General features: G+C 31.2%; 1 protein-coding gene across 5 annotated transcripts in view; it reads left to right on the top strand.

The window, feature by feature from the left end:
• The window catches only part of CCSER1 (coiled-coil serine rich protein 1), a 1,130,224-nt gene that overhangs the window by 647,955 nt on the left and 465,145 nt on the right, over positions 1-17,124 (top strand). The window lies entirely within an intron of this gene.

Here is a 17,124-nt window from a genome sequence, read left to right as displayed (position 1 = left end):
TCCTGGACTGCCTGATTTCTGTGTGTCCTTGTTGATTGCCTTTTCTATACTAGCTCACTTTAATTATCAAATGGCTGGGTGGCACCAAAGCACTCATGAATGTTGTACTTTATTGCAAAGATAAATGACAGAGCCCAGAGAATGTCTCAGTGTTCTGGTGCAGGACAACAGAAGAGCCATAGAGCTAAGGAGAGGAAAGCAGGTTTTACTGAGTTCTCTATATTATTTAAACAGGCAATGAAATAATCGTTAATGTTGGTAACATTCAAAAATACGTTACAAAATTAATTAAATTATTTGAATCATTATATAACATATAATATGCGTGATCAAGTGTTGGGTTTAAACCATGATATTAAAATAAAACTGTAAATATATTTATTTACATGAAAACACTGTTTGTGTCCTTGTTGAATTTGCCCTTAAAACATCCTTTTATAATTCAAGATGCGAAAATGTTTTTGTTTCTCTAACAGTTTTCTAGTGTTTATTCTTTTATTCTGTTTTTATCTCTTCCTATTTATTGTCTTATTTTATATTTCAAACCCTTAAATGTAGATAATGTAAGAAATTCCATTACCTACAATAAAGCCCTCTCCTGGTAAAGATTTTTATCAGCTTGAATGGTCAATATCATTTTGAAGAAGAAGAAAGAATTCAATTAAAGATATTTTGAGTAGGATGCAAAGGGAAAAAAATTTGCATTAGCACGTAAATTAAGTCAATAAAGAAAGGTACTTTTTTCCTTCAAAAGCAATGTAGCAGAAACTGTCAATAGAGATTAAAAAAAAAAAAGGCACCTAACCTGAAAAGGGTACTATTCTATGATTGCTCTTTAACAACATTAAGACCTTTCAGTCTGCTTCCTTGGAAACCTTTTTTTTTTTTTTCCTTTTATTTCATTTAATGGAATTTAAGCTGAATATACACCAGTGAATGTGTTTATAGATTAATAACTTTACTTCATGGTGAAATGTATTCACCATGAAGTATCTTTTCCAACAATGTTTATTATATACTTTGTCCATTTATTAAAATGTGTGTATGTATTTGATTATATTAAAAGTGAATTAAAAATAGGGATTAATGGAGACATTGTTGTTTACAAAAATGTTTAAGAACCATTATAATACCGCACTGTATTCCAGTGTACAACAAAACTGAGGTTGCTAATTGTTTCTTAAAGAAGCAGCAAGAGATATAAAAGTGTATCTGACAGTTGTGAACAATGTAACAGCAATATTTATTGATGAAAGAAAACACTATGCTGTACTATTATGCCTGCATACTTGTCTGAAATACTTTGACAATCACTAACTAAAAATAAGAGATGGACAAGCTTAATTATATTTATTTTCCAAATAAGGAAAATGGAATCTGAAGAAACTGACTTTCCAAAGGTCATATAACTTTCCTAACAAGTGATAAAGCTGTAGATTGTGCTTAGGCATTCCAGATCAAAAGTCAAGATTTTGTTTTGTATCCTGATTTCAGAATGCTGGTAAATTGAATGATTGCAAAACTCAATATAAATTATACATGAATTACACATACAAATATATAGATACTTGTATTTTATATATACATTATATATTAAAGGTTGAATTTATCTTAAAACTGCCTTATAGATTAGGCATAATTGTCATATTTACTATGAGAATGCTTAAGTAAGATGTGTAATACATTAGCTAAGGAAATAGTTCTGTAATATTGAAAATTATTTTTTCAAGTATCAAGCTTAGAGGAAAACCATGGACAGTTTTGCTAGATGTTTTAACAATTTTAACACATTTTATCTATATTTTAAATCATTTTCAAAATCTATTTTTTGTGCCTTGAAACATACACATGTTAAATGTTCTTATTTATTATATTTTTAAATATAAGCAACTTAGCATTCTTGGTTAGATTTATGCCATATAGCTGTGTTTTAAATGATTTTTTACTGAAAACTCTAAGTATATTATGTACAATTTTGTATGTATGATTTTTATTTGGCACAAATTTTCCTTGATAACAGTTGTATCATTTTTCAAAATTGCCTAAATTTGATATTGTTTTAAATATTTGTTTAGAAAAAAATATACTTTCTTTTCCATGTTTAACTTGATGCTAGAGAGAGGACTGTCCAAATATAACAACAGAATGCTTTTCATATTTTTTGTATATTGTGCCTATATGTTCATACAGGACTGTCTAAATATAGTTCTATCATATCTTAATTTGTTACATATAATCACTCTAAAAGGAATCTTTATCTTGGTGCTTTTTTTTGGCAATAGTAATCACTGTTATGCTGATGTGTTTAAAAAAACTAACAAATACATTTTCAAGCATATGTCAATTTCATTTGATTTATATAGTTGAAACAGGTCCCAGTGTCAGTCTTAGATTCACGTATATATCCTCCATTGAAAAGAACTGTTATTCTTGATATTAATAAGCATTGAGAACTGTTAGAATGTTCCATGCCTTCCAAGTGATGTGTTTTGATATCTGAATTTACATAATCCATTTATATCATTAACTGTAATGGAGAAAAGTAGGATAGGCTGTAAAATGGAGGGAAAAAGGAGATGTTAGCATCTTTTATTTTTTACCCCAAACCAAACATCCTGAGTATATCTATTGGGTGTTCATTTAACTGTGTTTTGTGAAAGCTTTTCTCTGCTTTGCTATTCTCCTCTTTGTACGTATAGGAGGTTGATGAACAGGAGGCACAAATGATAATAAAATATTTTCTGGTGAATGTTTCTAAGACTACCTGAAAGCTATTTGTTGCATCTTTAATTTTTAAACATCATGGTCAGATTATATACGTATGAAATAAGGAAACCCTTATTTTAAATTATCTTCTTACCAAGTTCCTTTTTTAAAGACGAGGAAAATTTGATGCGATAGCATTAGCATTCCTAGGGAAGAAAGGGCAAAAATAATGAAAAATGTGAGTACAAAGTGAATTCTGATGGACAAAAACAATTAATGTAGCAAGAGTAAAAGGATCGTTGCCATATGTCCTCCCAAGATTTTTTAGATATATATATTTTTAAGTTTCCAATTTTTTTAAACATAAAAAAAGGTGACGGAAGTGTTACCTCACTCCTGTAAGGAAGAAAAACCACTAGCTTAAGGATTCCAGACTGTTTATCAAAGTTTAAGTACTAATAAATTTTGAATATAATGACCAGAGAGAGTGAATAAATTTCATGCCTTCCTACTCAGGCTCTTTACAGAAGATTCTTCTTCATAAAGTTTCAAGATTTCTGACCTAGAAAGAGATTTAGGTGTACCTTTTCTTTTTCTTCACTAAGAATACCAGAGTAAACTTGACAAAATAAATACCTTCATTTGGCAATAAATATGCTACACAGATTTTAATTTTCTCTGCATCATGGTTTGTATATGTTTTAAGAAGTTACTGAGTTAATGTAGATTTAGGGCTTAATATATATTACTAGTACACTTTTTATACAATGTTTTATGTTTTTTGGAGATCTGTCATCAGATTGCCATTTGGTTGTAGCCACATGAATTTTAAGAATAGGATCCTGAAAATCAATGGCTGGCCTCTTGAAAACTACCTTTTCTGTTTCAGTAATGCAAATACGACCTAAGTAAAAGTTTGCATATGCATAAACACTATGTATTACTGTTTTTCTAATGCTTTGTTTATCAGTATAACATATAGAAACCAAAAACATTTTATTACTTTGATTTTAAAAAGTGAGCAGCATCTGGCAGTAGACTGTGATATATATTTGGAAATCTATTTCTGGTTTTTGTATTGTTTTTGTTTTTATTGAAGTATAGTTGATTTACAATGTTGTGTTAGCTTCTGGTGTACAGCATAGTGATTCACTTATACACATATATATATATTTTCATTATTGGTTGCTGTAAGATATTGAATATAGTTTCCTGTGCTGTACAGCAGGACCTTGTTGATTTTATATATTTCTGGGCTTTTTAACACGTTTATCGTGGTATGATTCCTGTACGGTGAACTATACATATTATATATTGCTGGCTTTTAATGAGGAAAAATATTCAGTCCTGGTGAGGTGTAACACAAAAGATCAAGGTTATCAAATAAGACACACAAATCATAGATCTTACCCAATATTAAGGTTATACTAATCATTAAAAGTTACTGGCGATCAAGCTCAGGTGAAGGAGGGGAGAGATCTGCCAGGTTGACAGCTCTCCAAGCTTTTTCATCCCACATTGAACATCCACTCTCTGATTCAGAGTAATAAATCACATCCCCAAGTGAGATTTTGTGGGGTTACCTCACATGGTAACCTTTTATTCATGAAATATCTACATTTTATATCCCAACAATGTGACATTTTTCAGGGAGCCATGTTTATAATCCATAGATTCCAAGTTCATTTACTCAAATCTGTCCTTAACCAGGGATATATTATTGAAGTTTCCATTGATAAGGACTCTCCTTCCAGCAACTATTATTAGCTTATTTTCCTAGTGATACAGTTTTCATGTTGACAAGGTTAGAGGAGGTTACCTCTCTTCTTTTTCTTCACCTGGAGAAGAGTCAGTTGCTTTAACACCCCCTCCACACCTATTTGATTTCAACAGTTCATTCTGAAAGTGATATTCTATTCGAATAAAATGATAAACCCAATGTGCTGGATTTTTCATTTCTCTTTAATTGTAAAGGAAATGCCTTATAGAAAAAGTATATCTGACCAAAATTGCAGTTGTTTTTGGTTTCTCTTCTGTGTTTCAAAACACAGTTTGAGGCAAGTTAGGAAATTGCTTTCCTGAAGATTATCTTTTTGTTTCATTTTCTTTTTCACTTAAGGCAAGCTTTCGGGAATTACAATTTTTGAAAGTCAAGAATTTCATGATTTAGTTGGGGAAAAGTAAAATTTCTTAAAGTTTTTCTGCTAAGTTTTTCTATATGCTATATACTATACTGCATAAGAGAAGAGCTATTTACTTAAGTTTATAAAATTTGTTTTATTTTTTCCATTTGCTATTTGTACAAAATTACTCCTATTGCAACAATAATCCATTTGACAAATTGGAATAGAGTAAATTCTTTGCTTTCTTCTTTCAGTTGTATTACATACCTCATTACATACTTTATTGAATATAAAATGACTGGCCTTAAAATATTTGTGATGTAGGTTTATGTAAAATCTCTATTCTTTTATATTTCCACTTGGTATATATCAATAACACAATAATACAATATTATAAATTGACTATACTTCAGTTAAAAAATATAGTAGAAAAATTCCTATACAAGAAAACATGTAAGAAAAACTGAATTCAATATTTGGTTTATCTGCTCTGCTGCCACAAACAGACTGTGTTATTTCTAGCAAGTCTTAGTTCTTTTACTCACATCAATCCCCTAACCTATAGAGCTGTTTCTTAACTCTTAACTTGTTCGTATGAAGAGGAAACCAAGTTTCATATTCCTGGGATTCTCCAGGCATAATCAAACTCCATCTTATCTTAAATCATACTGCAATGATTTGCAGTGAATCAATAATGAGTAACATTTTTGATACTTCGTATATGTCCAGTGCTGTTTTAAAGGTTTTTCGTGTTTTAAATACTGTTCACAGGAGCTCATGAGGTAGCTACTGTTACATGATACCTTTTTGCAAGGAAGAAAACTGAAACATAGAGAAGTTAAGAAATTTGCCAAAAATTACACTACTAGAAAATTACTAGACTACATTTAAACATAGACCCTTAATATCAAGAGCTTGAACTTTATTATTATCATTATTTTAATTGAAGTATAGTTGATTCACAGTGTTATCTTAGTTTGAAGTGTACAACATAGTGATTCATTGCACTTATAGGTTAAACTCTACTTAAAATTACTATCAAATATTGGCTGTGTTCTCTGTCCTGTACAATATATCCTTGTAACTTATTTTATATATAATTTATAACTTTTAATTTTCTGCCCTTATCTTGTCCCTCTCCCCTGACCTCTCCCCACTGGTAACCACTAGTTTGTTCTGTGAGTCTGTTTCTTTATATTCACTGATTGGCTTTATATTTTTAGAGTCCACATATAAGTGATATCATACAGTATTTGTCTTTCTTTGTCTGAATTATTTCACTAAGCATGCACCCTTAAGGTCCATCTATGTTGTGGCAGATGACAAAAATTCCATTCTTTTTTATGGCTGAGTAGTATTCCATTGTGTATATATGTATCACTAATCCCTTATCATCATATATTGATGGATATTTAAGATGCTTCCATATCTTGGCTATTGTAAATAATACTGCTGTGAACATTGAGGTGGATGCATCATTTTGAATAGTGTTTTCATTTTCTTCTAATGTATACCCAGGAATGAAATTGCTGGATCATATGGTTGTTCTATGTTTAGTTTCTTGAAGAACCTCCATAGTGGCTGCCCCAACTTAGATTCCTAACAACAGTGTTCTAGGGTTCCCTTTTCTCTACAGCCTCACCAACATTTGTATTTGTGATCTTTGTAATGATAGCCATTATGACAGATGTGAGGTGATAGGTCATTGTGGATCTGATTTTCACATCTATAATGATCAGTGACGTTGAACATCTTTTTATGTGCCTGTTGGTCATCTGTAAGTCTTTGAAAAAATGTTTAGATCTTCTGCCTATTTGTATTTGGGTTATTTAGTGGGCTTTTTTGGGGGTGTTTTTGTTGTTTTTTTTTTGGTATTGAGTTATATGAGTTTGTGTATTTTGGATATTAACCCTGCATCGGTTGCATCATTTGCAAATATTTTCTCCCATTCAGTAGATTGTCTTTTATTTTATCTATGGTTTCCTTTGCTGTGCAAAAGCTTTTAATTTTAAGTAAGACCCATCTAGTTTTGCTTTTGTTTCCTTTGCCTTAAGAGACAGATCAATAAAAAATATTGCAATGATTTACATCAAAGAATGTTCTGCTTATGAGTTCTAGGAGTTTTATAGTTTCTGGTCTTACAGTTAGATCTTTAATACATTTTCAGTTTATTTTGTATATGATGTGAGGGAATGTTCTAATTTCATTATTTCACATATAGTTGTCCAATTTTCCAAGCACCATTCTCCATTGTATATTTTTGCCTCTTTTGTTGTGGATTAATTGACTGTAAGTGTATGGGTTTATTTTGAGGCTCTCTATTCTTTTCCATTGATCTATGTGTCTATTTTTGTGTCAATACTATACTGTTTTGATTACTATTGATCTGCAATATAGTATGAAATCTGGCAGTAAGATATGTCCAGATTTGTTCTTTTTCCTTGAGATTCCTGTGGTAATTCAAGGTCATCTGTGATTCATATAAATTTTAAGATTATTCTAGTTATGTGAAAAATGTCATAATTATATTAATAGGGATTGCAGTAAATCAGTAGGTTGCTTTGTGTAGTATGATCATTTTAATACTGTTAATTCTTCCAATCCATGAATATGGGATATATTGTCATTTCATTACATTATCTTCAATATCCTTCATCAGTGGCTTATAGTTTTCAGGGTATAGGTCTTTCACTTCCTTGGTTAAGTTTATTCCTAGGTATTTTGTTATTTTTGATGCAATTTTAAATGGGATTATTTTCTTGCTTTTTCTTTTTGATAGTTCATTCTTAGTGTATAGGAAAGCAACAGATTTCTGTAGTGTTAATCTTGTATCCTTCAACTTTACTGTATTCGTTAGTTCTAATACTTTTTGTTTGAGATGTTAGGGTTTTCTAGATACAGTGTCACCTGCAGTTAGTGACAGGTTTACTTTTTCCCTTCTAATTTGGATGGCTTTTATTTCTTGTCTGATCGTTATGGCTGGGACTTCAATACTATGTTAAATGGAAGTGTTGAGAATGGGCATCCTTTTGTTGCTTATATTAGAGAAAAAGCTTTCACCTTTTCACTTTTCAGTATGATGTTAGCTGCGGGTTTGCCATATTTGTCCTTGATTATGTTGAAATATGTTGCTTTTTCACCCACTTTGAGCTTTTTTTAATCATGAATGGATATGTAATTTTATCAAATGCTTTTTCTGCATGTGTTGCAATGATCCTGTGATTTTTATCCTTTTTTAATTATGTAATTCACATTGATGTTTGTGGATATTGAACCATCCTTGCATGCCTAGAGTAAATCCTACTTGATTATAGTGTATGATCATTTTTATATGTTGCTTAATTCAGTTTGCTAACATTTTGTTTAGGATTTTTGCATTTATATTCATCAGAGATACTGGCCTATAATTTTCCTTTTTTTTTTTTGTTACATTGATATTGTTTTGGAATCAGTTTGGTGTCAGAATAATGATCTCATGGAATGAATTTAAGAGTGTTCCCTTCTCTTCAACTTTTTGGAATAATTTGAGGATAAGCATTAGCTTTCTTTATATGTTTGGTAGAATTCCCTTGTGAAGCTGTTAAGTCTTGGACTTCTGTTTGTTGGGAGTTTTTTTATTACTAGTTTAATTTCACTACTAGTGATTTGTTCAGATTACCCATTTCTTCCTGATTCATTGTTGGAAGATTGTATGTTTCTAGAAATTTATCCATTTCTTCCAGGCTGTCCAATTTGTTGGCATATAATAACTGCTCATAGTATTCTCTTATGTTTGTATCTCTGTTGTGTTAGTTTTAGTTTTTCCTCTTTGATTTCTTATTCTGTTTATTTTGATCCTCTTTTTTTCTTGATGAGCCTGGCTAAAGGCTTATCAATTTTCTTTATCTTTTCAAAAAAACTAACTCCTTTTATTATTTGTATTCTTTTTTCAGAGACTGTACTTTAAAATAAAACATAGCTCTCTATAGTTTTCTTATGTGAATCACAGAATACTTAAATTTATCTATGATTGTTTTGTATATGCTACTTGTTTTTATCACCCCAACTTAGGTATTAACTCTTTTAAATGAGGAACACATTGTGTAAGATTTCTCAATCATTTTTTAAAGATTTTGGAGAGGAGTGGGTCTTAGGTGTAATTTAAGTTAGTCTCCTTCTGTACTGATTTAGTTAAGTAATTTGTCTGAAAATTGATTCAAAAAGTTTACGTATTTATGCAAAGTCACAACAGAAAGTTTATCAGAGCTTAAAGTATTCAGATTTGTTTATTTATTTTTTTTCAGAGCAAAATAGGACCAGCCTAATTCAGAATTTATATATGAACACTCATGGACCAAAAGACAGGATATTAAAGAGAATCCTGATTCATATTTTATATTCTCTAAAGTTGAACAGGTGTCTAGACTCCCAAGGGCTGGACATCAGCAAACTCCTTTTAACACTGATTATCAGTGTAACAAATATGGTAGAAAACCATACCAATAATTGAAAAGCTGAAGTGGACAAAACTGTCTCCAACATCACAGGTGTACTGGTCATTGAAATCTCACTCCACTATACTTTGTTTCTCATACTGAGTCTACTTGTGCTACCCCTGCTGGAAAATTTTGGTGTACTAATACCAGAGAAAAAAGAAATGCTTCCAAATGATGACAGTAAACTATTGGTGTCATTATTCTCATTGCACTCACTCTTATTTATCATAATTAGAAAAGGTAGTTTTATAAATCAAATATTATGCTTAACAGGAAAATAGCACATATATCATTTTGCCATATGCTACTTAAAAATAGATGATATACCTACTTAAAAATATAAAATAAAATTCTGTTAATGTTACTTTTTGCTTTTGATTTTTACAATTATAAGTAATGATACTAGTATTATAAAAATGAGCAAATGAAAGGTACTGTACTTCCAAGTGGAGAGAATAATGGCTAATATTTATTAGGTGCTAGTATGTGCCAAGCAATATTTTAAGTGCTTTATGTGTTGACTCATGTACTCTTAAACAAAAACAAGATAGATTGTACTATTCTCATTTTATAGAGAAGGATATTAAGACACAGCAAGGTGACATAAAATTCCCAAATGATTTATGAGTAGACAGGGCTGGAATATGAATCCAAACAGTCCTTATTCCAGAATTCACACCCTTAATCACTGCACTATATGGTTCTCCAAATAGAACAGAATAAACTGAATCCATGGTTATGCTGCAGAAACAATTCCAAATTTTAGTGATTTCAACATCTTTTATTTGTTTATTGCTTGTGTCTATTTCTGGCCAACAAGCAACTCTCCACCATTACTGTAAGACTCAGGTTGATAGAACAATCTTCATCTATGATGTTGCAGCCTCTGAGGAAAAGAGTAAATCTCTAATTGCATATCGGTCTTCTGTTTCCACTCAGAGATGTCACATAACACTTCTACTCACGTTTCATTGGTCAAAATACAGTACATTATATGGCCAGCTAATGAACTCCAAAGGGGCAGGGAGAACCAACCAATCATATGCCCAGAAGTGGAAAAACCATGAAAAACTGACACAGCACCAATACCCACTATTATATCTTTCTTTTCTCTGAAATAATTTGGTTTTAATTAAAATGTGGGATTTTTAAAAAAATTATTTATTTTTTATTGCAGTGTAGTCAATTATAGTGTGTCAATTTCTGGTGTACAGCACAGTGTCCCAGTCATACATATATATACATATATTCATTTTCATATTTTTTATAAAAATTATTACAAGATATTGAACATAGTCCCCTGTGCTATGCAGAAGAAACTTTGTCTATTTTTATATATAGTGGCTAGCATTTGTAAATCTCAAACTGCCAAATTTATTGCTACTCCCTTTCCCCAGTAACCATAAGATTGTTTACTATGTCTGCAAGTCTTATTTCTGTTTTATGAATGAGCTCATAGTGTTCTATTTTTTCTTCTAGATTCCACATAGAGTATTTTTCTTTCTCTTTCTGGCTTACTTCACTTAGAATAACGATCTCTAGGTCCATCCATGTTGCTACAAATGGCATTATTTTATTTTTTATGGCTGAGTAATATTCCATTGTATACATACACCACAACTTCTTTATCCAGTCATCTGTCAGTAGACATTTAGGTTGTTTCCATGTTTTGGCTATTGTACATAGTGCTGCTATGAACATTGGGGTGCATGTATCTTTTTGAATTAGAGTTTTTTCCAGATATATACCCAGGAATGTGATTGCTGGAATATGCAGTAAGTCTATCTTTAGTCTTTTGAGGAATCTCCATAGTGTTTTCCATAATGACTGCACCAAACTACATTCCCACCAACAGTAGAGGAGGATTCCCTTTTCTCCACAACTTCTTCAGCATTTATCGTTTGTTGACTTTAGAATGATGGCCATTCTGACTGGTGTGGGGTGATACTTCACTGTAGTTTTGATTTGCATTTCTCTGATAATTAGCAATATTGAGCATTTTTCATGTGCCTATTGGCCATTTGTATGTCTTCATTGGAGAATTGCTTGTTTAGGTCCTCTGCCCATTTTGGGATTTGGTTGTTTGTTTTTCGTTATTAAGTTGTATAAGCTGTTTATATATTCTGGAAATTAAGCCTTTTGTCAGTTGCATCACTTGCAAATATTTTCTCCCATTCCATAGGTTATCATTTTGTTTTGTTTTGCTTATGGTTTGTTTTACTTTGCAAAAGCTTATGAGTTTAATTAGGTCCCATTTGTTTATTTTTGCTCTTATTTCCATTGCCTGCATAGACTGCTTTAGGAGAACATTGCTAAAATTTATGTCAGAGAATGTTTTGCCTTTATTTTCTTCTAGGAGATTTATCATGTCTTTAAGTGTTTAAGCCATTTTGAGTTTATTTTTGTGTATGGAGTGAGGGAGTGTTCTAACTGCATTGAGTGACATGCTGCTATCCAGTTTTCCCAATTCCACTTGCTGGAGAAACTACCTTTTCTTCATTGTATATTCTTGCCTCCTTTGTTGAAGATTAATTGACCATAGGTCTGTAGCTTTCTTTTCTGAGCTCTGTATTCTGTTCCATTGATTCATATGTCTGTTTTTAATACCAGTACCATGATGTTTTGATTACTGTAGCTCTGTAATATTGTCTGAAGTCAGGGAGGGTTATTCCTACAGCTTTGTTCTTTTTCTTCAGTACTGCTTTGACAATTCTGGGTCTTTTGTGATTTCATATAAATTTTAGGATCATTTGTTCTAGTTCTGTTAAAAAAAATGAGTAATTTGATAGGGATCACATTAAATCTGTAGATTGCCTTGGGCAGTGAGGCCAAAATGGGGAAATTATTTGGTAAATATACTTACATAAAAATCCTTTGATTGCATCATAGTTTTCCAGAAGAATCTAATTCAGAAATTTCTACTCATGTGTATATAACACTATCTTAATTTTTGATATATGACATAAATATGTTACTTGGCCCATATTCTTCAGATATATTTCAGTCATTCCACTACATGTTGAAATATTTCTATTTTTATAAAAAATATGGCTGCTTATAATCAAGACAGTCTACTGAATTGCCTAGAATTTGTTGATGTTACCACAGTACTCTTCCAGCTTTTTTAAAGTTATTTTAAAATAAATGTTCATGCTCATGTCTATAATAGAGTTTTTTTTTTTTTCTAGGGCAATAGATTATATAGTACCTAAATGTCATTAGTGTGCTTGTCAGAATAAATCATGGTGACAGTTTTATTCGAACAACATTTTTTACTCATTTACCTCCTTACAAGCTTATTAAGCACATTTTTCTCATGTAAGTATCTCTAGAGATTTTAAGAGACAAGTATAATATTTTAAATGTGTGAACAAAGCTGACTTTCTTGTTCTCAAACAATAGGCTTTTCTTGGTACAAAAAGAGAGAATTTGTATCAACTGAAACAAATAAGTTTCTTGTAATTTTTACCCTTCTAATTTAATGTTAAAGCCTTACCAAATTATCTCCCAAATCATGTATTATATTTTTAACTTTTATGATATAAAAATATGATCATCTGAAGTTCCCACAATACACAATATACATTTTTATTTAATGAAAAGTTTGTCTACTGAAACTTATAATCAAGTCAAACTGTCTTTCTGCATGTCTTTTCACTTTTTGAGTACCCACTGGAATCCTTGATATTACTTGTTGCTAATCCATAATTAATTTATTGATCCCTGCTATACTAATGAATTCAAATTGTATGCAGATTCAAACTATTTCATTGTAAGAAAAATAGTTACATCAGTATTCTTTACATCAGTATGGTAGTTACCAAATCTATCATTTACTTAAATTTTAGTCTAGATATAGTTATATACTTATGTATATATGCATATGAAATTACAGTTCTCACTTTTTTAGACTGACCTTTTACAAATTTATATTCAGAATATAGAAAATAATTATGTTTGAAGAGAGCATTAATCAAAATGTTAGGAATACATATTTTGTCTTTTCAATATTTTATTCACATTTGTATTTAATTATATTTATATCACACAAGGTGAAAAGCATTATCATCCTGTGTTTTACTGTCACAATGTCATATCAATAGAATTTTTAAATTAACAAATTATGAAAAGATACTAATCCCAAATGTTTACCAATAATTAATTTTCTAAGTTTTGATATACAGACTCTGACAATCTTATGCTATTATACTTTAGAAATTTACAAAAAACAAATAGCAAAATGAAACCACCAGATCATAGAGTATTAGTAAGATGTTTCTGTGCATATAAGAACAGTTTGAAAATTAGATGCCTTCAAAATCAAAGACTAATATGAACCTTAGGGGCATGATGTTACAGGGTGGCTTAAATGTGAAAGTGAGGAAATTGTTTATACAGTGGTTGGTTATTACAATGAGTATATCTAGATGCTAGGGGATTGGTTAAAAATGATTACCTCATACAATTTTTAGGGAGATAAATTGTTTCATGATTGTCATAGACATTTACAAGAAATAATCTAACTTCTGTTATGTTCATGAAATAAAATAGATTCAGTTTTGTTTATGTGACTTAAGTCTCATCTCCATTTTGTATTTAATTTTAACAATTTCCCATTTTTGGTCATTCTTTCCATAGGCTAAAAATATGAGCAACTAGTGTACCGTGACTACTGATTACCACTATTGATGCCAGAAAAATTATTTATTTGTTGTTTCTACCGGTTGAGTCATCAGGAAGGAGGGTCATTTAGTCATTGTTAACAATTGCATCATCAGCATAGACTTGGGTGCTCAAGTCAATCAGCTCAGGTTTTTCTAATCCTGATGGATCATGTGACATGTGAGTGGCTGCTGGCAGACACTTAAAACCTTTGAGAGAACACAACACATTACAGAGGTTAATATGTTGAGTAAATGGAAGATGACAGCCAAGGATTAAAAAATTCCCCATAACAGATTCCCAGAAGCCAGGAATTAACCAACTAAATAACCTAAACAGATTATAATCAGATTCCCATTCTACTGTTTTAAGTAGTTATTTTACTTTTAGTTATTTACAAAGGTACATGATATATTAGCAATCACTTATGCCCATGATTATTTAGAATAGCTGAACATGAGGATTTTTTCAATTGAAGTTTAATTGGCATACATTACTAGTTTCAGGTGTAACATATGAGGTAACATTTGTATTCATTTTAAAGTGATCAAATACAGAAAGTTACATAATTGTACACAGAACAAAAAATGCCTTAGCTCTTGAGATATTGGAAAGACTTAGTTTTTCTAAGTAATCTAAAACCTGATTAAGACAACAGGAAGCACAGGAAACAATTTCATAAGGCCAAGAACCTTTGTTTCCTAAGTAGATTATATTAACTATTAAAACACTTTTATAATCTTTTATTAAGGGTACACCAGTAACCTAAGAATTTTTTTGATTTTATGTCTATTGAATTTATTGCATCTAATGTGCCATATTACCCAGAATCATCAATTTTCCAAAAAGGCAAAAGCTCCAGGTCCATAGTGGGTATACACATAAGAAACAAGAGTTTTTTGAGGAACTGCAGAAAGAGTTTTAGGCTAGATGGAACCCACCTTTGCCTTTAGATTGCCTAAGACGTCTTAACTCTGAGGGGTCCTGTTTCTTAACAGTTGTTCCAAGACATAGGGAATCACGTATTTTCCTCTTTTGAACAAAATGACATACCAAGAAGCTTCAATAAACAAACTACAGATATGCACAATAAAGTCAGAAAGCCCAAAATGCAGAGAGCAGAGCTCAGAGCTCAGATCTAAGAGAGACAGCCTCAAACTTCAGGGTCAGTGCGAAAGCATTGTGCTCAATGGGTTCTGTGGGTACCAGCACCTGTTTACTTACTGGCCTTGGAGTCATTGGGGGGGTCTTTTCTGAATCCTACTTCCAACACAAGAAACTATCAGAAAGCCAAAATTAAAAACACCAAATCAATACATAGCATTTAGTAAGAGTTTATTGTACGTGTAAGAACAGTTTGCAAACTGGGTGCATTCATATTCAAAGACTAATATGAAGCTTAGGGGTATGATGTTACAAGGTGGCTTAAAAGTGAAAGTGAAAAAGTTGTTTACACTTTACAGTGATTGGTTATTACAATGCACACTTCCAAATAGCAGGGGATTTGCTAAAAATGATTATGTCATACCATTTTTAGGAAGATGACTTAAGTTCCTTTTATGATTGTCAAACATTTACAAGAAATAACCTATGTTCACGAAATAGTATAGATTAATTTTGCTGAAGTGGCTTAAAATGCATTTGTCTGTTCAGGGATTTCAGGTCTGGTATCCACTTTGTATTTAACTTTAACAGGAAAAAATAGAGGCAGGTAAAATATTCAAAATAATAAATTGAGTATTAGTTTGTGTCAGCTGAATTTTTCTAGGAATCATGGTTTTCATGGGTTCACATTATTTTTATTTACTTATTTAGAAAATATTTGCTAAGTACTTACAATATATTGAGCCCTGGGGCATAAAGCCTTATACCAACCAACCATAGATGAGTAGAGACTACCAGAATATACAGGTATAATTGTAATGTCTTTTAATGTTATTATAGCATAGCAAAAATGTCTGATGTGAAATTTGATACTTAAAGAATCATAATGTAGTATAACATAATATGAGATCTTTTATCACTTTAATGATTTTTAGAATTATCTTAGATTTATATAGAGGAAGAGAGGAGATGCTAACATATTTAAGTACCTGAGTATCAGACAAAGGCACTCTTAAGTGCTTTTCAATATATCCTGCTTACTTTTATGTTTTCTTTATTGATTTATCTATGAAAGGGACACATTTGATATCTATTTATATGAACAAACATGCTATATAGGAACCCAGTTTAATCCTTTCAGTTTTATAAAATGTTTAATAACGACTTCAACTTTATATAACAATCATAAAATATGACTAGATGATACAAAAACACATAAGTAAATATTAACTTAATATACTCTTAGGCTGGTAAATTGTGGTAACAGAAAAATCAGAACAAAATGTAAGTAGAGAAAGATTCGGTGTGGTCACAGTTACTATGACTACAGGGAGTCAGGGCAGCACTGCATGAACCCAATTAATGGTTAAGTGTCCATCTGCAGTTATATGTTATGTGATAAATTCAAGAAAACAAATCATTACAAGTGAGTACAGTAAATGCCATGTCAGTCATACATTCATTCATTCATTCATTTAACAAAGTATGTATTGAGAATCTGTTATATGCCAGGTACTTGGGTACATTCTGGGCATATGGAGTAAATAAAACAATTGTAATTCCCCTTCTCTGGTCTTTTGGGCTCATTTGTTACCAATAACTCTTTAGGTAGTAGGCCTTGTCCTTATCCCTACTCTACAGATGAAAACATGGTTTAGAGAGGAACTGTACTGATGTCACAATAAGTACTAAGTGTCCCCTAAGTTAGTTTGAGAACAGAGACCAAGCCTGTTACTATCACGTCACACATCTCTACCAGGTACAGTGTTAAGAGAAGTGATTATCTGAAAGGTATGAAAAGGCAGTGATGGTTTGTTTCATTGAGAAACGGATGGGGTAGAGGTGTGTAGACAGAATCACAGTTTATACCAACTCTCTGAGCCAGACAATTTGCTAGGATCCCAGTTAAAATTACATTTTAATAAAAAGAGAAAGGAAAGTGAAAAAGACAAAAGGCAATAGACAGTCTTGATAACATTTTGATTGTTGTACTATATTATGGATTAATGATTTAGAGACTGAATGAGTTTGAATTTTATTTTATCATATTGCCT

Source organism: Vicugna pacos, chromosome 2 (assembly GCF_048564905.1).
Source record: "Vicugna pacos chromosome 2, VicPac4, whole genome shotgun sequence".
Classification (NCBI taxonomy): Eukaryota; Metazoa; Chordata; class Mammalia; order Artiodactyla; family Camelidae; genus Vicugna; species Vicugna pacos.
Note: the sequence above shows the minus strand (reverse complement) of the source record. Positions and strands in the feature narration are given on the sequence as shown.